Below are 26,529 nucleotides of genomic sequence, written 5' to 3'. Positions count from 1 at the left end.
CGTGCAGTCATTTCAGGGCAAGACCTGGGTCCCAGATTGGTTTATATTAGATCAAGGTCATCTCCATAAATAGTCCCTAAAGCCAGGGAACAAAATGCTCAAATGTACCAAACTTCGGTTTTTGTCTTGATTCAGTTCTCCTAGGAGCATATCCTGAGCCAAGGATTCCAAAGCAAACAGCTTATAGGAAGGTACACAAAGATGGGTGACAGGGAAGCCAGAAAATACAAGAAAGGGTATTAAATCATGCACAAGTAGGAGATCAAATATATACTTGCCTGAATATTTTCTGGTAAACTTAATACCTATAAATTACTCCTGTTAAAGAATGAAGAATCGGGGGGATGGGGAGTACTTAGGTCGTGTGAATAGCTACTGCACTTGGCTGCTAGCGAGAGTGGAAGATTTGAATCCCAGAGATGCGCTGGAAGAAAGACTGGACAACCTACTTCCAAAGAGTCAGCTAGTGAAAGCCCTGTGGAGCCCAGGTGTATTCTGATGGACATGCGTTCATTATGAGTCGAAATCATTTTGACAGCTCCCATACCTGTCAGCCAAGGAAGGGCAGCCTGCAAGATAATACCACCACCCCCTCCCCCAGGTTCTTCCTACCTGCCTTGCACATCAACAAAGAAGGTTTCATCAGCAAAGAAGGTTTCATCAGCCTGAAGACGGCCCCCAACAGGCGTGCTTCTGCTGGCTATTTGTAGTCAGGCGAGTCTGCATGGGGGTGGAGAGTCTATCTGAAGGGATCTAGGCAGATCATGTCTCCCTTGTTCAGGGGGAGGGGGATCGAAATGGGTGTATTAGTTCCACCCTAACCACATCTAATGAGCGTGGGGGTGGCGATGCTCACAAAGGAAGAACAAGAGCTGTTTCCCTGGTTTATTGAGCCCTAACGAGATGAACAGAAGCTGAGTTTGATCCGGAGGAGAATATGGACTATTCTTCTCAACACTCGGGTTGAGTTCTCAGAACTGTGTAGACTCACTGCCTTGAGAAGCAGAAAGGTGAGGCCTGTTACCGTCATACATCCCCATCCCTCCCATGATATCCAGTCAAGAAAATATAATTCTAGAACGATTCGAGGTCCATAAGCATTATTGAAGACAGAATGCATGTAATTGGTGTGTTTGGGGATAACATAATTAAGAGAGAGTTATGGCAAAGGCATAAAGGCCTATATTTGTCTGGAAAGAACCCTGTTGGCAAAAAAGGAAAGCAGCTATCAGATGATTTTAGTTCCTTTGTTTGCTGTTGCTGTCATCATCGTTACTTGGTGATGAGCGTATTTGGTGCCTGGCAGTGTATTCTTTAATATCGGTGTTGCCAACAGCTCTTCCAAATGGTGATCAGTGCCCAGGGAGCGCTGTATAAGCACCAGTGAAACATTTGCAACCAAGCAGGCATTAATGAAGTCTGGGGCGATTTCTACTGTGGAGCAGAATAATGCCAAACCTGCCAGCTGTCTGGATTTCTGGCTGCTGTATAAATCTTTTCTTTGTGAAGCCTGTGAAGGTTGGCTCATGGTCTTCTTACATCAGACTGGCTCTGAAGGGGCTCACTAAAACTGACCCTGCCTTCTCCGCATCCTAACCTCAAACAAATCAGAGTGAGGCTTTTTCTTTAGTATTAATAGAGAGAAGATTGTTCAGTAATACTCAAGTAATATGCATTTCTGTGTTGGTGTATGTGTGTATACAAGGTTTTGGGACTTTTTTTGTCTTTGAAACTCTGTTTCTTCCGTTGTTGTTTTGATTTGCTTGTTTCTCATGTGCCCAGTGTCCTGGGCTCTGTAGGAAATGCAAGGATGGTGTTTTTCTGGTATCAGAATCTCAGCAAACTTTGGAATCTCAGTTCTCAGCCTCTGTCCATTTACTGTTTAACTAAAAGCCTCACCTAAGTTCTTCATAACCATCTCTCTACCTTTGGACACTACTCCCTGGCTAGCTTAAAGTTCTTAGTAAATAGAACTAGCCAATTTCTACTTCTTCCATTAAGAAGGAAGATGGGTAAATACCACTGTTACTTTAAAGCCCACAATGAAGTGAAATTAGGGAGTGAAACCAATGTTGATTCGGGGCAAGAGCTTGGGGAGAGGGGACTGCAAAATACAACTTCCTTTGTGATAACAGCCAGGGTAGAGAGCTACTGTGACAGATGAAGGGAAACGAAAAAGAAGTGACGCGGTGGTCAGCCTGGCCAGTTTTATATTTAGATTCCTCCAGAAGATAGTTGTTTTTAGTGAAAGACCACTAGTAGAAATGTTTGCTTGGTTGCTCATGTACGAGACAGAAGAAAACAAACCAACCTGTTGCCATTGAGTTAGTTCTGACTCACACTAACCCAGGAGGACATAGGACTTCCCTCTAAGGTTTCCAGGGCTTTAATGCTTAAGGAAGCCGGCGGTCACGTCTGTCTACTATGAAGTGGTTCAGTGGGCTCGAACCACTGAACATTGAGTTAGCAGCCAAATACTTAATGACTGCATTTCCAAGATCTTTTTATTGTTCATAACCATCTTCAAAGATCAAACTTTGTTCTCCACTAGTAGTGATTTACCTTGCACAGTGATAAATCACTATGCCTACATCCGACATTTTTACTCTCTGTGACCTTGGAGATAGCCTGGAAGGGTTAAAGAACTAGTGAACATAAATCCAAAGAGATATGGCTAATTTCACTCAACAAAGATAATCCCTAAAATGTAGATCATGTTTTTTGTCCACCAAAGGTCAGTTTTCCCCAAAGCAGTGGTTTCTTGGATAAGTTAAATGCACTAGAACTCAATGGTAGATCCCCAGGAGAAGCCAACAGGAAAACATCTGAATCCAAAAAGGTGCCTCATAGCAGCCAGTTCTATGGAAAGAAAAAAGAGAAAGAAAAAAGTCTCCCTTAAGCCATTCCAAACTTGGCTGGGGGAGGATATGGAAACGAGGGGAAAATGTTGGGGTGTTTTCCTTCTGTTTTATGTGTTCTGTCTTGTTGGCATCTTATTGCCAGAAGATATTGGAGAGCCAACAATGTGCAATGTGGAACTTTAAAAATAAATCCTGTCTTGGAGCAATCTAAGTCCTTTGCCATGAAAATGAGGCTCTCCCGGTGTGCCAGCATGGAACAAATCTAAGCTTCAACCTCTCTACAGGCCGCATTACATCTCAGAGTGATGAGAACAGAGCAGGGGAGGAGGGGCATCTGCAGTGACCCAGAGGAGGCAAACAAATGGGAAGAGGGCAAGCAGATGACAGTCCGAAGACTGTGTAGTGTACAAGTTATTGTAAACAATGCACTCTGCAGAGGGCAAAACAAACAAACAAAAACACATCATTGGAATCTATAATCAAGGCCTCTTGTTTTTGTGATAAAAGCAAAAGTGTAAGGTTCAGTGAGTCTGGGTTTCAGTGGATAATTTTCCTTCTTTTTTCCTCTCTCTCTTAGCTCAGAAATCATAAATTTCTAAACTTTTTCCCAACCATGATGAATCCTCTCTTTTGTATTTTCAATCTGCTTCTTCTATGGTGACCTTGGGGTGGGATGGGGGGGGTAAGCAATGTGATGATTTGCACAGTTAGACCCCTGAACATCCTGTTCTGTTTTTACGAATCAAATGGAACCGGACTTACTGAATGTGTTGTTCCCAATATGCAAAGAGAAAGAGGCTTGGCATCAGAAGCCCTAAATCTTGGCTCTGCTCTGTTAACTTATACAGTGGAGATGACACTAATCAAAACATTACAGGAATACATTGAAGATGTTTTCAAAGTAGTGTCAGGGAACATCTCGAGAAAGTCTCCACTGGACTCCAAGTCCTCATATCCCATGCACATGTTTCGGTATTGACTTTTCAGCAACATGAGATGATGACCATTGCCTTGGTTTCTTGGCTACAGTGCCACACGACCCAGTTTTGCTCTTCTTCTAGCTTCCTTCTAGAGGAAAGCTGGGACTTCTTTCTGGCTTCTCCTTCTCATTCTCCTTTACGTGGTGAACTTCATTCACCATGACACTAAGTGCTAGAACTTGTGGAACCTTGACTTTATACAGAGGTGCCTTTTCCTCCTGTTTTCCTCAGGTGGTAGCGTTCAATCCCCTGATTCTCCTTGCTACCTAAGATTCAATCATAGGAAGATATTTGTACATACATATTTATATGTGCTATATATATATATATACACCCATCTGCATAATAGGTCAATCCTGATGCTCAAGTATGTAAAAGTATTAGCCATAACTAAGCATCTTAGGGAATGAGTCACTAGGCCTGGCTAGTGGATACTATATTGCCTTGCATTTTTAGGGTTACCGACTCTTGACACATGGAAATGACATTACAAGTGTTTTGAACTGCTGACTTTGGGGTTAGTTGCCCAATGAGTAACCTACTACACCATCAGCATTTCTTATAAAGCAAACTGACTGCTATTGAGTCGATGGCAACGCATATCGACCCTATAGGAACAAGGTAAAACTGACCCAATGAGCTTGGGAAAATGAAAATCTTCTCAGGAGTAGAAAGCCTGATCTTTTTTCCCATGGAACAACTAGAGGTTTCCTACTGACCTTGTCATTAGCGGTCCAACTCATACACTTGTCCACCAGGGCTCTTTATAAACCTATTACAGTATTCAAATACTTAACAAATTGACCTGTATTCTCAATTCATCTCTACTTAGAAATTTCTACCACAAAATAATCATTAAACTACCAGACTCTGAATAGAGTGCATGTAACAAATATAGGCCAAATGGATTTGAAAAGACAAAGTTGGCTGCCTGTATATAAAAATTAAATACAGGGCATAAATATCATTTTGGCATTTGGAATAGGAAACGATGACAAACCATGAAAGGGCCAACCAGCCTGCTCATGGTCAAAGCTATTGGTTAATTATCATTAGCTAGGAGTTCCTTAAAACATCACATATTTTAATATCTGACTTAAATTTGCCCTATGGACGATGAAGCAAAACTCTAAAAGCAAGGCTGCACTAATAAAGCCCTAATGTTGCAGTTAGGTGCCATCAAATCGGTTCTAACTCATTGTGACCCTGTGTAAATGGACCATTTCTCCTCATCTGCTTCTTCTTATGATAGCAATATATCCACAAAACATACACTTCATCAATTGACACATGTACGCTTCAGTAATACTGATTACCACACTGTCCATAACGTCTAAGCAAAAGTCCCCTTTCCCTGTCCCTCCACCACCGGTAATCTCTAATCATACATGGTTCCACTATGAGTGCTTATTTCATTTAAGTGTTATTACGTAGCATTTCTCCTTTTGTGGTCAACACCAAGATCTCTAAGTTCATCCATGCTGTGGAATACATCAGGACTTCGTGATTCTATGCTACCAGTATTTCACACCAACAGGGACACTCGTGGTGAGCAAATATCAGCAGAGCTCCTAGACTAACACAGACCAGGAATGAAGGCCTGAAGATCTGTGTCTACACTAATTGGTCAGTGGAAATCCTATGAACAGCAGTGGAACATCATCTTATATAGTGCTGGGAGATACACACTTCAGATTGGATGATTGAAAAATAACTGCCTCCTCGAAGTAGAAGCAACTATAGTAATGAGCATAAGGTAAGTAAAGTTTTTGAGATATCCCTTTGCCGTAGTGGTATGACTCAAAATTTGAATAAACAGGTGCAAATATCTACTAATAATTGAAATGTGGCATATATGAATTAAGAATCTAGGAAAATTTAAAGTTGTCAAAATGAAGTGGACTTCAAAAATATCATTATACTTGGCTTTAATGTGGTGAATGTGAACTTGTATTAACTTTTTGAATCAAATAATTATATAGTCTACTATGCCAGGAATGACATATTCAAGAGAAATGGAGTCATTGATAAAAAGAACATTTCAAGATCTCTCCTGAAGGACACCACTCAGTAATGTGTTGTTAATCATATACCTACAAGAAAGACCAGTTAGAACAACCATAAATCAAATATACGAATCAGTCACTAAGGCCATAGATGAAACCAAAGTTTTACCAACGTCTGCAGTCTTAAATTGATCAAATAAGCAATTAAAGTACATGGACATTTACTGGTGAATGGAATGTGAAAGTTGGGGGACAAAGAAAGATCAGTTGTTGGAAAATATGGTCTTCGTTATACAAATGATGTTGGAGAACCCAAGACATAATTTTGCAATACCAATAACATATTCGATTGTAATATATTTTTCAATGAAATAAGCAGCAAGTATACATGGACCTCACTGAATGGAATACCAAAACCAAAAACCAAATTCACTGCCATCGAGTTGATTCTAATTCATAGCAACTCTATAGGCCAATGGGTTTCAGAGAATGTAACTCTTTACAGTAGTAGAAAGCCTCATCTTACTCTCATGGAGAAGTTGGTGGTTTTGAACTGCTGACCTTGTGAATAGCAGCCCAATATGTAACCCACAATTCCATATGACCCACACACAGAAAGCAAGTCAACTATGTCTGTGGAAAGAGACAAAAGAAAAGCTCAATATCATTAATCAGAGCAGAGCCAGAGACTGTGGAATGTACCATCAATTATCCATAGGCAAATTCAAATTTAAGTTGAAGAAAATTAAAACAGGTCCAGGAAAGTCCAATAAAACATCGAGTAATACACCACATAACTTTAGAAATCATCTCAAGAATACATTAATGAATTGAGCATAATGACCAAAGACAGTCCTAGTTGTAGGCTGATCTCAAAGATATTTTATAAGAAGAAAAGAAAAGGTCATTAGAAATATAGAAAAGAAGTAAAAGATAAAACTGAATCCCAGAGGAGTATGCGAAGTATGTCCTTGAACATAGAGTAGCTAAAGCAAATGTAAAAACACATTGATAAAATAAAAAGGTTAAGCAGAAAATGTTTAAAAGCTGAACAGAAATAACTGAAAAGACAAAACATGAATACAGTGAAATGCACAAAGATCTGAAGTTAGAAAACCAAGAGGAAGAACACATTCAGCATTTCTTAAACTGAAAGAATTGAAAAAATCATGCAAGGCTTGTTTTGTAATCTTTAAGGACCCCATAACAAAATAATGAAGGACGCCGGAAGCCTCAAGAGAAGATGGGAGAAATTCAGTTACTGCAACAGAAAGAATCAGTTAATGTTCAACCATGTCAGAGAGTAGTACATGATTGATCTCTATGGTACTGAAGAAGGAAGTCCACGCTACACTGAAGGCATTGGCAAAAAGCAAGACCAGGAATTGCTAGAATACCAGTTGAGAAGTTTCAACAAAAAGATAAAATGCTAGATGGGTTCACATTTCTGCCAATAAATTAAGTTCACAAAAACCTACTGGTAGAGATCCATGTAGATGCCTATTCCAAAGAAAGATAATCCAGAAGAATTTGGAAATTATTAAACATGTATGAGTAAAATTTATTGAATATAATTCAAAACTGGTTGCAGGAAACTGCCAGAAATTCAAGCCAGATTCAGAAGTGGACATGGAATGAGGGATATCATTGTTATTGTCAGATATATCTTGAGGGAAAGCAGAGAAAACAAGACAAAGCAAAAATATTTACTTGGGTTTTATTGACTATGTAGATATTGATTATATGCATAATACAAATATTGAGAAAATTTCAAACAATGTGATTTTTATTACTTAATTGTGTTCATGGAGAATTTGTTCATAGCTTAAAAGGCAATCTTTAGAATAGAACAGGGGTGTACCTTTTCACTATATTTACCCAATCTGTATGCTGAACAAATAATCTAAGAAGTTGGATTACATGAAGAAGAATGAGGCATCATGATTGGAAGAAGACTCATGCTCATTATCAACCTGCTTTAAGTTAATATTAGGAGTAGATGACTAGTTGGCATGAAAGCATTTCCAGAGGTAGCATATGAGCGAGAAACAATGGTGCTGAAGAAAGAACTCCAAGCTGCACTGAAGGTGCTACTCAAAAACAAGTCTCCAGGAACTAATTGAATGCCAAGTGAAATGTTTCGACAGCTGATGAAGCACTGGAAGCGCTTACTTGTCTATAGTAGGAAAATTGGGAGAAAGCTGCTTGACAGAATGACTGGAAGAGATCCATATTTGCACCTATTCCAAAGAAAGGTAACACTATAGCAGGAAGAAATCATTGAACAACATCATTAATATCACTTGCAAGTAAAATTTTGCTGAAAATCATTCAAGAACAGTTGCAGCAGTACACTGACAAGGAGCTGCCAGAGGTTCAGATTAGATTTAGGGAGGGTATAGAACCAAGAATATCATTGTTGATGTCAGAAGAATCATGGCTCAAAGCAGAGAACACAAGAAAGAGGTTTGTTTGTGTTTTATTGGCTACACAAAGGCCCTTGACTGTGTTGTCCATAAAAAACTATGGATGGTCTTTAGAAGAATGGGAATTCCAGAACTTTCGGTGAGCTCATCCAGAACCTGTACATGGATCAAGAGGCAGTTGTGAGAACAGAACAAGGAAATACTACGTGGTTTAAAATCAGGAAAGGATGGTATCCTCTCACCATACTTATTCAATCTGTATGCTGAGCAAATAATCAGAGCACCTGGATTATATGGATAAGAACGTGGTATCAAATTTGGAGGAAGGCTTATTATGCAGATGATACAATTTAGCTTGCTGAAAGTGAGGAGGACTTGAAGCATTTGCAGAACAAGATCAAAGATTGCAGCCTTCATGATGAATTACAACTTGATGCAAAGAAAACAAAAATCCTCACAACTGAACCAATATGTAACATCATGGTAAATGGAGAAAAGACTGAAGTTGCCAGGAGGTTGTCTCTCCTGGATCCACAATCAATGCTTATGAAAGCAGCAGCCAAGAAACAAAACAATGCATTGTAACTTTGCTGCACAAGACCTCTTTGAAGTGTTGATAAGCAAGGAAGTTGCTTTGACAACTAAGGTGCACCTGTCCTGAGCCATGGTATTTTCTTAAGCTTTACATGCATGGGAAAACTGGACAATAAGGGAGACTGAAGAAAAGCTGATAGTTTGAATTATGGTTTTAGTGAAGAACATTGAGGACACTATCTAAAGAACAAATATATCCATCTTGGAAGAAGTACAACTAGAATTCTCCTTATAAGCTAACATGTGCCATGCACTTCAGACATGCCAGGAGGGACTGGTCCCTGGAGGAGGACACCATTTTTGTTAAAGTATATGGTCACCCAAAAAGAGGAAGGCCTTATCACTGTGAGTTCAACAAGGGGATTGATCACAACAATTGTGGATATGGCATAGGAGCAGGAATAATTTCATTCTACTTAGTATACATGGAGTTTCAATTAGATGGATCAACTCAATAGCACAAGAATTAGATGATCAAAAATATCAAGCAATGTCTTTTTATGTATAAGACTCATACCCCAAAAGTCAATGTTTTAAGATATTAGAATTAACGGAAAGAAGTATTGACTTTTCATGGAAAGGGCCTCGGTTTATCCCATGGATGACATATCTTACTAATAAATTACATTTTCTTCCTTATTGGAAATATTCCTATTAAATGGATCCCAAACACCTCATTTCACAAATGACTCAACTGAAAATACTGAACAGATATTTCTAGCTGAATCAAAGATAAGACTCGGAGAACAAGAATAAAACTTTATCTTAATAAAAAATGAACAAGAGAAATTAATCCATTTGGACACATTTTAGGGAATAATATTTGAATTAGAAATGTTCTTTTCCTAGAGGCATGTTGAATCAAGTTTGTGAATTTATGTGGTTTTCTGGGTTATTGTGTTAAGACAAACCCTATCATTGTCATGTCACTAGTATGCTATACTCACTGACTTCTTTATATTGATTGCTTTGTCTTAAGTTTTCTGTGGGCAGATTTGCATGATACTGAATATGAATGAACAAGACTCTTCTCTGAAAAGGCATGAAGGTGATTTTCATAATTCTAAATCTCTACTCTCAGAAAAATTACATTCTTGGGTTTCTTTTTCCCCCATTCTTCTATTTTATTTATTTATAATCATTTTATTGGGGCCTCATACAACTCTTATTACAATATATACATGCATCAATTGTGTAGAGCACATTTGTACACTCATTGCCCTCATCATTCCCAAAACATTAGCACTCCACTTAAGCACTTGGCATCCGCTCCTCATTTTTCCCCTCCATCCCTGCTCCCCTTTCCCTCATGAATCATTGATAATTTATAAATTAATATTTTGTCTTATCTTACACTGTCCGACATTTCCCTTCACCCAATTTTCTGTTGTCCATCCCCCAGGGAGGAGATTATATGTAGATCTGTGTAATCGGTTCCCCTGTTCCACCCCACCTCGCTCCACCCTTCTAGTATTGACACTCTCACCAGTGGCCCTGAAGGGATCATCCACCCTGGATTCCCTTTGTTTCCAATTCCTATCCATACCAATGACATCCTCTGGTCTAGCCAGATTTGTAAGGTAGAATTGGGATCATGATAGTTGGGGGCGGGGGAGAGGAAGCAATTAGGAACTAGAGGAAAGTTGTATGTTTCATTGTTGCTACATCGCACACTGACTGGCTTGTCTCTTCCCCAGGACCCTTCCATAAGTGGATGTACAGATGTCTATAGATGGGCTTTGGGTCCCCCATCTGGCTTCCCCCTCAATCACAATGATATGATTTATTGTACTGATGGTGCCTGATGCCTGATTCCCTTCAATACCCCGTGATCACAGACTGGTGTGCTTCTTCCATGTGGGCTTTGTTGCTTCTGAGCAAGATGGCCACTTGTTTACCTTCAAGCCTTTAAGACCCAGACACTATATCTTTTGATAGCCAGGCACCATCAGCTTTCTTCCCCATATTTGCTTATGCACCCACTTTGTCTTCAGTGACTGTGTGGGGAAGGTGAGCGTTGTGGAATGCCAGTTTAATAGAACAAATTATTCTTGCATTGAGGGAGTACTTGAGTGAAGACCCAATGTCAATCTTCTACCATAATACTAGACCTACACATATATGCACATAGATCTATTTCCACATCCTCATATATAAATATATTTATATATGTACATGCCTTTATTTAGACCTCTATAAATGCCCTTAGCCACCTAGCTCTTTCCTCTATTTCCTTTTACTTTCCTCTTGTCCCACTATCATGTTCAGCCTTCATTTGGGTTTCAATAATTCCTCTCAGTTACATTACCCTTTGTCACAACCTACCAGGCCTCCTATACCCTCCTCACCACCGATTTGGATCACTTTTTGTACCCACATTCTTGGGTTTCATAGGGTCTCTACACCACAAAACAGTATCTTTTAGAGGTAAATTGGCAGATGGAAGATGTTGAAAACATAAGAGAGACATAGCCAAAGTGGGTACACTCAAATGATATCTGAAAAAAAATGATCTCTTTATTATTTATTTACTTATTTAATCAATAGCTATGTGTTTAAATGTAACAGTGCTTAGTACTATATCCTCATCAAGGTCCCCATACAACAGCAATAAGACAATCTAACTGCACTTAAAGAGCTTACATACTCAGACATACTTTGAAAGGTCAAAACCTAATATAGGCAGAGTAGGTAGAAAATACAGACTTCCTGCAATAAAGATCTGGGAGATGCAGATTTTGGAACCCTGAATTTCAGAGGAAAGGATGTAGGAAGCATATTGAGAACTAGCTATGAGAAGAAGTTGAACAGAAGGAAGCAGAAAGGTGACAGGTGAATTGTTGCCTGGTGTGACAATGTGTGGCCATCTCAAACTTTTCTGACAGTATTTCTCTGAGACATTGACCTGACACATGTGTGCCTGTCTGTCACAAAGGTGGAGTTCTCCCTGGTTTCCCATATCCTCTTGGTGACTAAATTGACTAACCCTCACTTTCACTCATCCAGAGGCTGGTGACCCCATCCTGCCCCTGTTCCTCCACCCCACAAAGCTTCTGCTCTGCCTGAGGTCTGAGACATGCCTTCTTGGTGTGCATTCCTGGATGTATACGAACTCTAGTTCATCAGACCAGCAGGAAAATTCTGTTGGACACAAACAAGAACTCAGAGGGATGTCCTCGGTTATCTCTTAGGCACAAAGAGTTCCTATCTGGAACAAACACCCTGACCTTAACCAGGCTCTAACATGGCATGAACCACTTCCAGATCAGGTGCCCTGACTCCAGACAATACCCAGACAATCCACCTAAGATTGGGCATTCTATTCTCTCGCCCTGTCCATTCTATTCCATGAGCTCCTTGGTTGACAAGAATGTTCCAGTCCACACTGAATAACTCTCTTATCTTGGTTCTGCCCCAGCTGCATTTTCTTCTCTATTTTCTTTTCTTTATCTCTCATTTCTCTCATTTTTATTCATTTGCTCTCTGCTTTTTCTTATCTTCTATTCCTTCTTCCTTTTATGCCTTTTTTCTTTTTCTCTTTACTACTCTCTTTTAGCTTTCTATTTCTTTCCCCTCCTTAGTTTTGCTTCACGACCTGGCCCCCTCCTCACCCGCCTGCCACACACACATAGTTTAGGTTATGCTTAAGACATTATCATAAGGGGGTGGAAGGGGGGCGCTCAGGATCATGGTCTCAGGATACAGCCAGTTCAATTAGCATAACATAGTTCACAGAGACAATCTTCTACATCTGACTGGATGAGGAGTACCTAGAGTCTTAAAAGCTGATGAGTAGCCATTTAATGTGCAAGTATTGATCATCTCTCCTTGTATAGAAGGAAAAGTACTGATGAAAATAAAGGGAACCGATGAAAATAATTAGTCCAGTGTACTAATAGATCAAGCAAACATCAGCTCCCATGACTCTGATCTGAGAAGCCAGCTACCACTACGAATGGCTCTCAATAGATCCAATTAGAAATCCTGGGTAGAGTCAGGAAGTCCTGGAAGAAAACTGTGGAACAAAACCCTCATAAGAGAGACCACACTTATTGGTCAGAAACACCTTGGTAAAAATCTCAAGACTCTGGCTCTTTGTTGACCTTCAGTCTGAAACTGAATTCACCCTGGTGGCTCAAATTTCAGCCAAACAAGAGGCAGATCTAAAGGGGAAGAATAACACAAGATTGGTATGCACACCTTAGAATAATCAGCCAATTGAGATAGAAAGTGCAGCATTTAGTCAAGGAAAACCCTCAGAAGGGTTAGGAAGAAGGAAGAATGATAGTGCATACAAAAGGAAGGAGCAGGATAAATGATGTTACATTAAAGGAATTGCAACCAATGAGATGAAATAAAATGTGTATGTGCTGTGAAATATAAAATTGATCATCTGCTGTATGTATGGATGGTGATAAGAGTTGTATGAGCTCCCAATAAAACGATTTAATTATTTTTTAAGTTGATCATCTGCCTTATAAACTTTCTCCCCCCCCAAAAAATAAAATTTTTAAAGCAGCCCAATATAGACTCACTAGTCAAAATTTGTACTGGAATACTGGGATAGAGACCTGATCTGCCATTTATTTACTAATGAGGGGCTAATTGTTCATGCAGACTTATCCAGACATCCCAACATTTAAAAAAGCACCTCATGGCCATTGAGTCAATTACAACTCATAGTAATCCTATAAGACATGGGGTAAGAAGGTAGGGGTGGGGGGAAGAGGGTAGGGGAAAGATAGGGGAGCATGGGGAGGAAATGGGAACCAATTGCAATGAGTGATGTACAACTCCAAAGGGAAAGGACAGAAACGTGGGTAAAGGAAGACAGCAGACAGTGTAAGAAATTAAAATTATAATAATTTATAATTCATCACTAGGGTGAGAGGGTGGGGGAAGGAGAAAAAAAAGAGGAGCCAATACCAAGGGCTCAAAAGAAAAAAATGTTTAGAAAATGATTACAACATATGTACAAGTGTGCCTGAAACAATTGATGTACGGATTGTTATGAGATATAAGAGCCCACAATAAAAGAAAAGGGGGTGAGGACAGGGTAGAACTGCCCCTGTGGGTTTCCTAGACAATAGCCATTTACAAGAGTAGAAAGCCTCATATCTCTTGGTTTGGGCTGGTGGGTTGGAACTGCTGACTGTAGTTAGCAGCCCAATATGTAACCAGTACAACACCAGTAAGTGGTTATTCCTATTGTCTGAATGTGAATGGGTATATGAGGTTAAGTTAAAAAAAACTTTGCCTCCAAAAACATAGAATGCTTTATTAAACAAAGCTATCAAAATGAGAATATAATCTCAATTTATCCTCCATGTAGGTTACACATTTCTGAAGCAGTTTTTCAATCTCTCGAACCTTCCCCTAAAGAGTTGTGTGCTCTTCAATTAATATCGTGTCAAGTAGCATTTTGGTATCCGCAAGGTACTATAAGAGTGTTCTTTCAAATGTTTTTTGATGAGGCAAGATCAGGGAGGTAGGGTGGATGGAATAGGTTTCTCAAAAAATAAACCTGTTACTATCTAAGAATAAGCTGATGCACTGTCACAGAGGGTTGGAGTGTGGATTTTCTTGGCACAAATTTCCTAACCAATAAGGTTCTCAGTTTTCTTAAAATTTCTTCATGAGAGCCCCATGTTGTCCTATTTTCTTCCAAAAAATCTACCAAGATTATCCCTTTGGGATCCCCAATATGAGTCACCACATTTCTGCCTTGAATTGAACAGGCCAAGCAGGTGCCCTTGGAAGCAAGCCACTGTTTTGATTGGACCTTTTATTTTGGATGACACCCTGAGGAGACTAAGTACATATGGAGAACTTGTCTATATTACAGCGACATGTTTACACATGTTTTGTTTGGAACAATATCATGCATATATGAATTGAAACCTTACTAGCAATATGTTTTGACTTAACCTCTTGGCCTTAAAACTATCCAGTCACTATCCTGTAGACTTCCCCTACATTCAAGGTTGATATTGTCAAAGATTTTGTCTTGTTTGGATCCACACGATGGGGCTTTTTACTCCCATCTTGGAAACCCACAGGGTCCTTTTTACTCTATTCTGTTGGGTCACACACTGAGTTGGCATTGACTTGATGGCAGTGAGTTTGAGTCAAGTGAATTCACAATCGGTGCTCATGGAAGCAATAGTCCAGAGATCAAAAGACATGTTGTGTTAGGCAAATCTGCTGCCGGAGTATTTAAAATCAAGGGTGTTACTTTGAGGACTAAGGGTGGCACAAGACTGGGTAGTGCTTCATTGTGTTTTGCATAGGGTCTCCATGGGTCAGAACGAACTCAATGCATCCAACACAAACAAAACCCCCTATAGCACAGCTGAATTTTCCCTGAGGTTTTGTGCCAGAAGATCTTCATCCTCAGCAGGGTTAAGCCTCTAAGAATGTGCGTGTTCTTCTTGAACTCACACCTCTGTAGTGCTATTCAAACGACAAGATACCTGGTGGGATCAAACTGGGGACTCATGGTCTTATTTATGTATTTTCATGCTTTTTTTTTTTTTTGCTTTCCTCAATCCCCTAAAAAATTCACCTGAGAGCACTCCTTCAATACATCATATGCAGGGGAACCAGGTCAAACAATACTCATACTCTATTCATGCACAGCAAGTGAAAGATGAAACTGTTTGCTCCCTTAAAATTTTTACAAACTCAGTAACACTGTGTAGTGGTTCTACTCTGTCCTCTTGAGTCAATAAGAGTCAGAGCCAATTGCATGGCCATTGGCAATTTAGGCACACAGTGATTTAATGTAAATATACTATACATTTAAGTGTTGTAACTGTCATAAAAAGCAAATAATACAAAACAAAACACTCACTGCCACAGTAGTCATTGTGACTACTAGGAGTTTCTGAGCTCTATATCTTTACAGGAGTAGAAAGCTTCATCATTCTCCCAAAGAATGACTGGTGTGGCTAGTAGAGCGATGCCACCAGAGCTCCTTTGTGCTATTGTAACATAACTTAATGGAAAATATCCTGGGCTCTAGGTTTGTTGGTTCAAATCTACTACCATAGATACTCGAGTATAAGTCGACCCGAAATTTTCAAACTAAATTTTTCAAAAAGACATTTTGAAAATTGTAGTTTGAAAATTTAGGGTCAGCTTATACTTGAGTATCTACGGTGTTTTAATTCCTCCTCTTTTCTGAACTTCAATGTTCTTCATCAAGAATATATGCCACAGGAATGTTATAGAGATTTAAAGGGGTATAATGTTAAATGCATAAATTCTTCTTCTGTCTTCTTTAATCATTGTCCAATTTTGCATGCATATGAAACAGTTGTAAATACCATGGCATTTCTCAGGTGTACACTAGTGCCTTTTTTTGTCTTTGTTTTTAATACTTTAAAGAGGTGCTTTGCAATAGACTTGCCCAATACTGCATGTTGCTTGATTTCTTAACTGCTGCTTTCATAAAGTTGACTGTGGAAAATTCAACATGTTATCCTTTCTTTCGTGATTGGTCCATTTGTAAGAATATTTGTTTTTATGTTAAGGTGTGGTCCCTATGTCAAGCTACAGTCTTACACTTCATCAGTAAGTGCTTCAAGTCTTTATTTTCATACAGTCAAGTTGTTTCATGTGTATTAAAGATTGCTAGCAAATCATCGAAAAAAAATGAATGAGTACAATGCCATCTTATAATGACTACCAGAGCACATACAAAATAAGTTCATGGTCTATGAACTCATAAGGGTTTCTCCTGGATTTTCTCTCTGAGGATCTGTATGGATTTGCCTGTCCTAAAACTATGTTCTTTCCATTGACATTTGAGGCAATTAGAAGCACACGTTCTTCCCTTAGAGATCTCCCCCATTGTTGTGTTGCTTCTCCTCAGGATACGTGTATTTTCTCCATATTGTGCATGGAGCCATTTGCCGATGAAGTTGCACCCTCTGACCTAAAAACGCTATGCTGAAGGCATGAGTACTCTTGTGACTTTTTGCCCTTCTTGCAAAGTCAAAGCACTTGCCAGGCCCCGGAAGAGGTCTGTCCATGATAAAAGGAGACTAATGGAGATGACAGCCACACCACCGTAGATGGAAAGCAGGAGCAGCTGTGTTTATTGGAGCTTTGCTCTGCCAACTCTCAGAACCTCAGCTGGAAGCACCTCGAGACAGAACTAACAACACACACATGGCCTTATGTCAACTCTTCTGGAGGGGACCCTTTCCCTCTGTTGTCCTACTTGGTGAAAGGGGAAGAAATTTAAAAAATGCAAGTAGTCCCCAACTTGTGGAACAGCTCCATCTTGATGACTGTTGTAAGCCCCCTCTGATGTAAACAGAAGGCCTTTTAAATGATTATACTTAATAATTTAATATTTATTTGATAACATATTTAAGCTTAGATATACATTTCAACACATAGATATATTAACTCAAACTCACTGTCATTGAGTCAATTCTGACTTATGGCGACCTTATAGGACAGAGTAGAACTGCCCCTGTGGGTTTGTGAGGCTAAATTTCTGTTTGGGAGTAGAAAACCTCGACTTTCTATTGTGGGGCTGGCTGGAGGTTCTGAACTGTTGACCTTTCAGTTAATAGCCAAACATGTAACCTCTACACCAGGGGTCCTCAATCTTTTTAAACGGGGTACCAGTTCACTCTCCCTCAGGCCCATTGGAGGGCCAGATTATGGTTTAAAAAAAAAGACTATAAACAAATTTCTATGCATACTGCACATATCTTATTTTGAAGTCAAAAACAAATGGGGCAAAAACACCTGGTGGGCCGGATAAATGTCCTCAGTGGGTCACATGTGACCCATGGGCTGTAATTTGAGGATGCCTGCTGTACACCATCAAGGCCCCTTCATACACACATACATACATACATACATACATACATACATACATACATAAATACATAAACCCTAAAACTTTATTCTGATGATGAAGAGAGAGACAACATTGGCATCTTGTATAAGCATGATGATAAGTCCACTTGTAGAAAGTTCCAAATTACCTAGATTATTTCTGACAATGAGAATGGCATTCTATTCAGAAAATCAGTATGAATTGTTTATAAGGTCATTTTCTTTTGGTCTTGATATATTTTGTGATAACGTCTCACTGCTGTCTGAATCAACCTATCAACTCTTGCAAAGTGATCATTATTTGGTTCATGTTTCAAAGTAACTGAAGGCCCTAATTTAGTTCACAAAGCTCTCTAGTTAATAATTTCATTGTAAGAAATTCTGACTTCTCTCCTGACTGTTCATTATTGTATCTTTATTCATCATTCCTTTTCTATTCTAAATCCACTGACTCCTGATATTTTAATTCCTTTTCTTCATAATATATGAGCTATTAGATTGTATTAATTATATCGATTTCTATTTTTTTGTCAAATGGGCAAATTTTCAATTGATGTCTTTCACCATTTATCTCTAATCAAATACTTGGAGTGCATTCTCATAACTCAGAAAATTTTTTCATATCTCCTTCATGTATGTTTCAATAGCATCTTCTTGGGTATATATATATATGAGTGAAATGTACCAAAAACAACCAACCAACCAATTGATAGTTGTAAGTGAAGGTCATCCTAATTAGAATAAGTCATAAATCAGGGACTACATGCACATTTCTAAAAGAAAAGTATGAAAATTGATAAGGAAAAACTTGTAATCAATTCTAATTATTGAGAATATATCATAGGCCAGCTTTATTCTGAGAATAATAATCCTGAAAAAATGATACCATTAATCCAGCTTTATTGATGAGCAAACTGGAGTTCAGAGAGCCTTTGTATCTTTAGGAAGGCATATACCAGTAATACCCAGACCTGTTTGACTGAAGTACTATATAGTCTATGTAAACTGATCTCGTCCTCAAAATAAGACATGTAATATCTTATCTTTCTGAGGATTAGCTTGAATAAGAGGGGCAGAAAAGGAGGTCCTCTATGAGAGGTTTATGAGAGAACTGACAACATGCTTCAATTATACCCATGCATGGTTTCACATATTATGAGCTTTGAGGAAAAGGACAAAAGCATGATAGCAGCTAGGGAAAAACAACAATCATATATAAAGGTTCCCAAATAAGGATATGCTCAGACCTGTTGGCGGACACTATGAGCAAGAGGAGAGAGTGGAGTAACATGTTCAAAAATTGAAGGAAAATAATGCAAACCCAAGAAACTCTACCCAGGCAAATTATCTATCAAGATAGAGGGAGAAGAGTCTTCCCAGACAAGGAAAAACTCAAGGAATATGTTAGAAGAAACCCACTCCTACAAAAGATCCTTGCCGACCCAGTGTGGGCAGATGAACAGCACTCATGAAGCATAAATAAGAGACCATCAAATAAAACAATCCCACCCAGAGGACAAAAAAGAGAAAACATCCCCCAAGATAGCATTGGCTAAAGGGTGGGAAAAAGTCAAAAATGAAACACACACACACATACACGCACACATACACGTGCACAACACACAGATAAGAAAAGGAGGTAGGAATACACCCAGCACAAAAGGTATAAAATTATATCACAGAGTTCACAAATTGAGATAATAACCCTGAATATCTATGGACTAAACTCAGGCATTAAAACACTGAAGCTAGCAGACTGGTTTAAAAAACATAACCCACTAATCTGCTGCCCACAGGAGACACGTCTCAAGATTACAGACAAAATAGGCTGAGAATCAAAGCTGGAGAAAGGCATACCAAGCAAACAGCACTTCAAAATAAGGAGTTGCAATCCTAATCTTAGATACAATTGACCTAAAAATGCAAACCATAAAAAGAGATGAGGGACACTATATAATTCTCAATGGAATGGTAGACAAAGAACCACTAAGTATTTTAAACATATATTCCCTGAACAAGATACCCACTGAGTAAATCAACTAAACACTCCAAACGATGAAAAAAGAAATCACAGCCTCAACAAAAATAGTAGGTGATTTCAATATACCGCTATCTGAGAAAGATAGATCACAGGGAAAGACACTCAATAAGGAGGCTAGAGATCTAAACAATACAATTTGACCTGATAGATATTTACAGAGCTTTTCTTCAAATACAAAAAAAATCATTCTTTTAAATCCCACATGAAACATATTCAAAGATAGACCACATGCTAGGGTATAAGGCGAATCTGAATAAATTTAAGGACATTGATATCATACAGACCTCTTTCTCTGTCCACTGTACCATAAGGCTGAAATTAACAAAAGGAAGATGAAAAAAATAAGAGCAAACAATTTGAGGATGAATAGCTCTATCACAAAAGGAGTGTGTACTGGCCCAAATCAGAGATGAAATAAGGAAATTTCTAGAAACCCACAAGAATGAGATCATGACAAACCACAACATATAGGACAAAGCAAAGGCAGTTATCTTAGGAAGTTTCAGAGCAATATATGCACACCTGAAATAGGAAGAGAGACTCATGACTGATATGCTGGCACAAAATTTACAACTAGAGCAGAGTCAAGAGGACAATCCTACTAATAGCAAAAGAAAAGAAATAAAAAACTCGGGGCTGAGATTCAGGAGAGGGAAACTAAGAAAATTACGGGAAAAGTTAATGCTGATAAAAGTTGGTTCTTTGACGTCCATGGATGGCAGAGAAGGGGGCGAAGGGAGACTCCGGATAGGGCAAGATATGACAAAATAACAATGTATAAATTACCAAGGCAACATGAGGGAGGGGGAAAAAAAGAGGACCTGATGCAAGGGGCTTAAGTGGAGAGCAAATGCTTTGAGAATGATTGGGGCAGGGAATGTATGGATGTGCTTTATACAATTGATGTATGTATATGTATGCATTGTGATAAGAGTTGTATGAGCCCCTAATAAAATGTAAAAAAAAGAAAAGGGAAAAAAAAGAAAATGATTAGGGCAAAGAATGTACAGATGTGATTTATACAATTGATGTATGTATGTGTATGGATTGTGATAAGAGTTGTATGAGCCCCTAATAAAATGTTAAAAAAAAAAAAAAGTTGGTTCTTTGCACGGATAAACAGAATCAACAAACCGCTGGCAAACCTAACCAAAGAAAGGAGGGAACAAATTTCAATTGCATGGATGAGAGATGAAAGGGGGGGCATTACAACAGACCCTAATGAAATCAAAAGGATAGTTACACAGTACCACAAAGGTTTGTACTCCAATAAATTCAACAACTTGGGAGATATTGACTAATTCTTGGAAAAACTATCCCTCCCTAAGCTATCCCCGATGAATGTCAAGAATCTCAACAGACCCCTAGCAATAGCAAAAATTGACAAGGTTATCATGGGATTACCAATAAAAACATCCCCTGGATGGGTCCCAGGAGAATTCTACCAAGCATTCAGGGAAGAATTGACACCAATCCTACATAAATTCTTCCAGAACATAGAAAAAGATGGTAAACTGCCAAACTCCCTCTATGAAGTTTATATAACTCTGATTCTGAAAATAAGCAAGGATCCCAAGACTTGAGAACTATAGACCAATGTCCTTAATGAATATCAATGTAAAAATCCTTAACAAAACACTGGCCAATAGAATACAAAAGTATATAAAACAAATAATTCACCATGACCAAGTGGGATTCACAACAGGGATGCAGCGATGGTTCAACATATGAAAGACCATTAGTATCAATTGCCACATTGAAATGAAGAATTCTAAAAACCACATGATAATATCAATAGATGCAAAAAGAGTATTTGACAACTTCCAACACCAATTCATGTTTAAGACACTTAAGAAGATAGGAATGGAAGGAAAATTCTTTAAGATAATACAAGCTATATATGACAAACCAACAACCAACGTGGTAGTCAATGGAGAAAAGATGAACACAACCCAACTGAAAAAGATGACTAGACAAGGATGCCCCCTGTCCCCACTCTCATGTAACATCGCACTGGAGCTAACAGCATAGGCAAAAATAAAAAGACAAAAAGGACATAAAAGGTATTCAACTGGGGAAGGAAGAGGTGAAACTATCATTATTCGCAGATGATATGATTTTATATATGGAAAATCCCAAAAGCTGCACAAGGGGAGTACTGGAAGCAATAGAGAAGTATGGCAGAGTGAAAGGATACAAGATCAATAAACAGAAGTCTGTTTGACTGCTTTACACATTGGATAAGACCAAAAGAGGAGATCAAAAATGTGGTATCCTTCATAATAGCCAAGCACAAATTGAATTATCTAGGGGTATACCTGACTAAAAGAACAAAAGATTTATATGAGGAAAACTATAGAACACTATTACAAGAAACCAAGAGTGACCTCAACAAATGGAAGAATATCCCATGCTCATGGATTGGAAAGCTCAATATAAGTTTAATGCAATCCCGATACAATTACCATCATCTTTCTTCAAAGAAATGGAAAAACTGATTGCCATCTTCATATGTAGAGAGAAGAAACCCAGAATTAGCACAGAACTCCTCAAGAATAAGGGCACAATGGGAGAGCTTGCTTTACCTGACTTTAGCACATATTATACAGCCACGGTGGACAAAACCACATGGTATTGGTATAATGACAGCTACTCAGATCAATGGAAAAGAACTGAAAACCCAGAAGTAGAATCATCAGCATACAGACAACTGATCTTTGATAAGGGCCCCAAAAATATCAAATGGGAAGCATAAGCCCTCTTCAACAAGTGGTGCTGCAAAAAATGGAGGTCTACCTGCAGAAAAATGAAGCAAGACCTTTATCTCATTCCATGCACAAGAATAAACTCAAGGTAGATCACAGACCTCAAGGTAAAACCCCAAACTATTAGGGTCATCATTGAGGGAATTTGGACAAACCTGAGAACACCAGCTATCAGAAATAGGGAAGGACACAAACACAGATGAGTCACAAATTGGCAAGTGAGATATACTAAAGATAAAACAAACACCAGTATACATAAAAAGAATTCACCGAGATTAATAAGAGAGCCCATGTACTGGGAAAACATCTTTAGCAATGATATATCATACAAAGGCCTTATTACTAAAATCTACAATACTCTGCTAGCTTCCCCCCCAAAAAATTGTCCACTGAGGAGGTAGGCAAAGAACCTGAACAGAAATTTCACAAGGACAGAAATCTGAATGGCCAATAAACATTTGAGAAAATGTTCGCTATCATTAGCCAATAGCAATAAGAAATGCAAATTAAAACAATAATGAGATAACACCTAACACCCTGAAAGATAGCCCAATTAAAAAAAACAGAAAAACAACAAGTGTTGTGAAAAAAAGAAAAGCCGATAAATAATCAAGGCCTGTTTCTTGACCTTTAGGAGTGTTTTCCAGTTGAGTCTGATGGGGTGCCATGCCTTGGGCCCAAACCATGATGCTCATCTTCCCAACATGATCCCTGAAAACCAAGTGGGTGCACAACCAAATATGGTGAAGAAAGCTGATGGTGCCCGGCTATCAAAAGATACAGTGTCTGGGGTCTTAACGGCTTAAAGATAGACAAGTGGCCATCTAGGTCAGAAGCAACAAAGCCCACATGGAAGAAGCACACCAGCCAGTGTGATCATGAGGTGTCAATAGGATCAGGTATCAGGCATCAAAGAACAAAAAATCATATTGTGAATGAGGGGGAGTGCGAAGTGGGGACCCAAAGCCCATCTGTAGGCAACTGGGTATCCTCTTAAAGAAGGGTCGCAGGAAGGAGACGAGCCAGCCAGGGTGCAGGATAGTAGTGATGAAACATAAATTTTTCCTCCAGTGCTTTAATGCTTCCTCCCCACTACTATAATGAACCCATTTCTACCTTGCAAGTCTGGTTAGACAAGAGGATGTACACTGGTATATACAGGAACTGGAAACACAGGGAATCCAGGATAGATGTACCCTTTAGGACCAGTGGTGAGTGGTGATACGGGGATGGGGGAAGGAAGAAGGGGTAGAAAGAGGGAAACAATTACAAAGATCTACATATAACCTCCCTGGGGGACAGGCAACAGGAAAGTGGGTGAAGGGAGACGTCAGACTATGTAAGATATGACAAAATAATAATAATTTATAAATTATCATGGGTTCATGAGACAAGGGGGGTCAGAGAGGAAGGAGGAAAATGAGGAGCTGATATCAAGTGCTCAGATAGAAAGCAAATGTTTTGAGAATGATGATGGCAAGAAATGTATAAATATGCTTGACACAATGGATATATGTATGGATTGTGATAAGGGTTGTATGAGCCCCCAATAAAATGATTTTTTAATCCAAGAAGCTCTATGAGCCTAAATAGGATAATCAAAAGAGGTCCACCATGATACACATTATAATCAAACTTTTGGAAATTAAACTAAAGAGAATCCTAAAAATAGCAAGCAAGAAGCAAATTGTCACATGCTAGATGCTTAGTAAAATTAGGTTTGGGTTTTACTTCAGAAAACGGGACACCATCCCTCAATGTAAAAACACTTTGTTCTAAAAACCTGGCATTATGTTATGCTCACCACCTGATACAATTGCTGAAGACAAAATAAGTGCATAAGCTAATGTGATGAAGAAAGCTTATGTTGCCCAGCTATCACAATTTACAGTTTCTGGGGTATTAAAGGCTTTAAGATAAACAATCAGCCATCAAGCATGGAAGCAACAAAGCCTACATGGAAAAAGCACACCAAGTATTATGACCACGAAGTGTCTACAGGAACAGGTATTAGGCATCAGGAGATCAAAAGCAAACAAACATTTTGATCCGGACGAGGGAGGTCAGAATGGAGACCCAAAGCCCATCTGTAGACAATTGGACATCCCCTCACAGAAGGGTCACGAGGAAGGGACGGGCCAGCCAGGGTGCAGTATAGCACTGAAGAAAATTACAATATTCCTCTAGTTCTTTAATGGTTCATCTCCCCCTCACCCCCATCATGGCCCCAGTTCTACCATACAAATCTGGCTAAACTGTAGCATGTACACTGGTACAGATTAGAGCTCTCAAAACATGGAATCCAGGACAGATAAACAGTAATGGGAGTAGTGATACCACATGGGTAGGAGGAAGGTGGGGGGATAAGGGAGATAAAGGGGTAACAGATGGCAAAGATAATGATCAACGTATAATCCTCTCCCCACCCACCCCCAAGGGAGGCGAACAAAAGAAATGTGGGTGAAGGGAGAAGGTGTAAGATATTAAAATAAAACTAATTTATAATTTATGAAGGATTCATGAGGGTGGAAGGATGGGCCGGAAGGAGGGTAGGTAAGCTGATACCAAGGTCTCAAATAGAAAGAAATGGTTTTGAAAATGATGATGGCTACATATGTACAAATGTGCTTGATACAATTGATATATGGATTGGTATAAGAGCTGCAAGAGCTCCCAAGAGAATGATTTCTTTTGGAAAAGAAAAAGAAAATGGGGAGGCCAGAAGGCAGTGAAATAACAAATTCCGTTTGAAAGTGTTGTTTACCAAGAATTCTATAACTGATTATAAAGTATCTTTTAAAAATGAAGGTGATATTAATGTATTCCCAGAAAGAAAGTTGAGAGAATGTTATGGTTTGAACTGCCTTACAAGAAATGCTAACTAGAGTCCTTTAGTTAGAAAGGAAAGGACAGTAAATAGTAGCTCCAGACTGTGAAAAAAAAAATTGATAAAAAGTAATGGTTTTCTTTTTTGTTAGGTGGGGAGAGGGGCTCGAAATTGATTTGATCAAGTGTACATGAATAACATTTATTAACTCTCAAAATCTGAGCCTGAAACAACAAGTATTGCAAAAACAACCACTTGTGGAAGGGAGTGGGGGACAGTGTGAGTGGGAATGTTTGGGGCCCCACCAGCAGACCTGGCTCAGATGGAGGGGGTGATAGGAGGCTGGGTGACTCAGTGGGCTCCCAGTCCGACTGATTTCTTTTGCTTTTGGGGAAGTCTTCGCATTCCAGTAATGGAGGAACTGAGCTGGGAGGATGGCACTGTGGAAGGAGGAGACCACAAAAGTGCCAGCTGTGAGAGAATCTTCTGTTTCCTGAATGAGGTGAAGATCCGGGCCAGAGAGCAAGCCCATGATGGCCAAGAGTTGACCCGTGTACCTGTAATAGTAGTTGGCTTCAAGCAGCCTCCCTCCTACACACGGCAGCAAAGTGGCCACAGCCAGTGGTGTCAGAGGTGACAGCAGCCGCGACAGGCGCAGGGTGTAGCAGCTAGGAAAGTGACTCCTTTCACAGTCTATCCTCTGGAATGCAGGACCAGGACGCTGATACTGAGCGTCTGGGGTATCAGGAAGAGGGCTTCACCCGAAGAGCTAAAGGGAAACTTGTTGATGATGCTGTATACCATGCTCCCAGTCAAGGCCAGCATGATCGACTGAGACTCAGCCCTTCTGCATTCCTGGCACCCAGGATTTTAAGTACCTGGGGCAGCTTTACTGGGGAAAAGATGGGAAGTGTAGAGATTCCTCCATTCATTGGTAGTCCAGTTATACAACTGATTCGATAAAAGTCATTTTATCGAGTAATATAACGACCACGTTAATGACATTTTTTTAAGCAAAAGGGAATAAATTTATTGGAGCCCATATGGGAAACCCTAGGGGGTGCCCAGTATACCCTACCTTGTGTAGGCATGCTCAGCAAAGGGTCATACCATTCACTATACCCCCATGTCCCAGAGGGACTCCCCTTGAGCCAAGCCCCAAATCCCCAG

At 39.3% G+C, this 26,529-nt stretch overlaps 1 pseudogene; it reads right to left on the bottom strand.

The window, feature by feature from the left end:
* LOC142422637 (mannose-P-dolichol utilization defect 1 protein pseudogene) overlaps nucleotides 1–26,291 on the bottom strand; it is a 35,397-nt pseudogene extending 9,106 nt beyond the window's left edge.
* Nucleotides 26,292–26,529: the final 238 nt, after the last annotated feature.

Source organism: Tenrec ecaudatus, chromosome 12 (genome assembly GCF_050624435.1).
Source record: "Tenrec ecaudatus isolate mTenEca1 chromosome 12, mTenEca1.hap1, whole genome shotgun sequence".
Classification (NCBI taxonomy): domain Eukaryota; kingdom Metazoa; phylum Chordata; class Mammalia; order Afrosoricida; family Tenrecidae; genus Tenrec; species Tenrec ecaudatus.
This window is presented reverse-complemented; position numbering and strand designations above follow the sequence as displayed.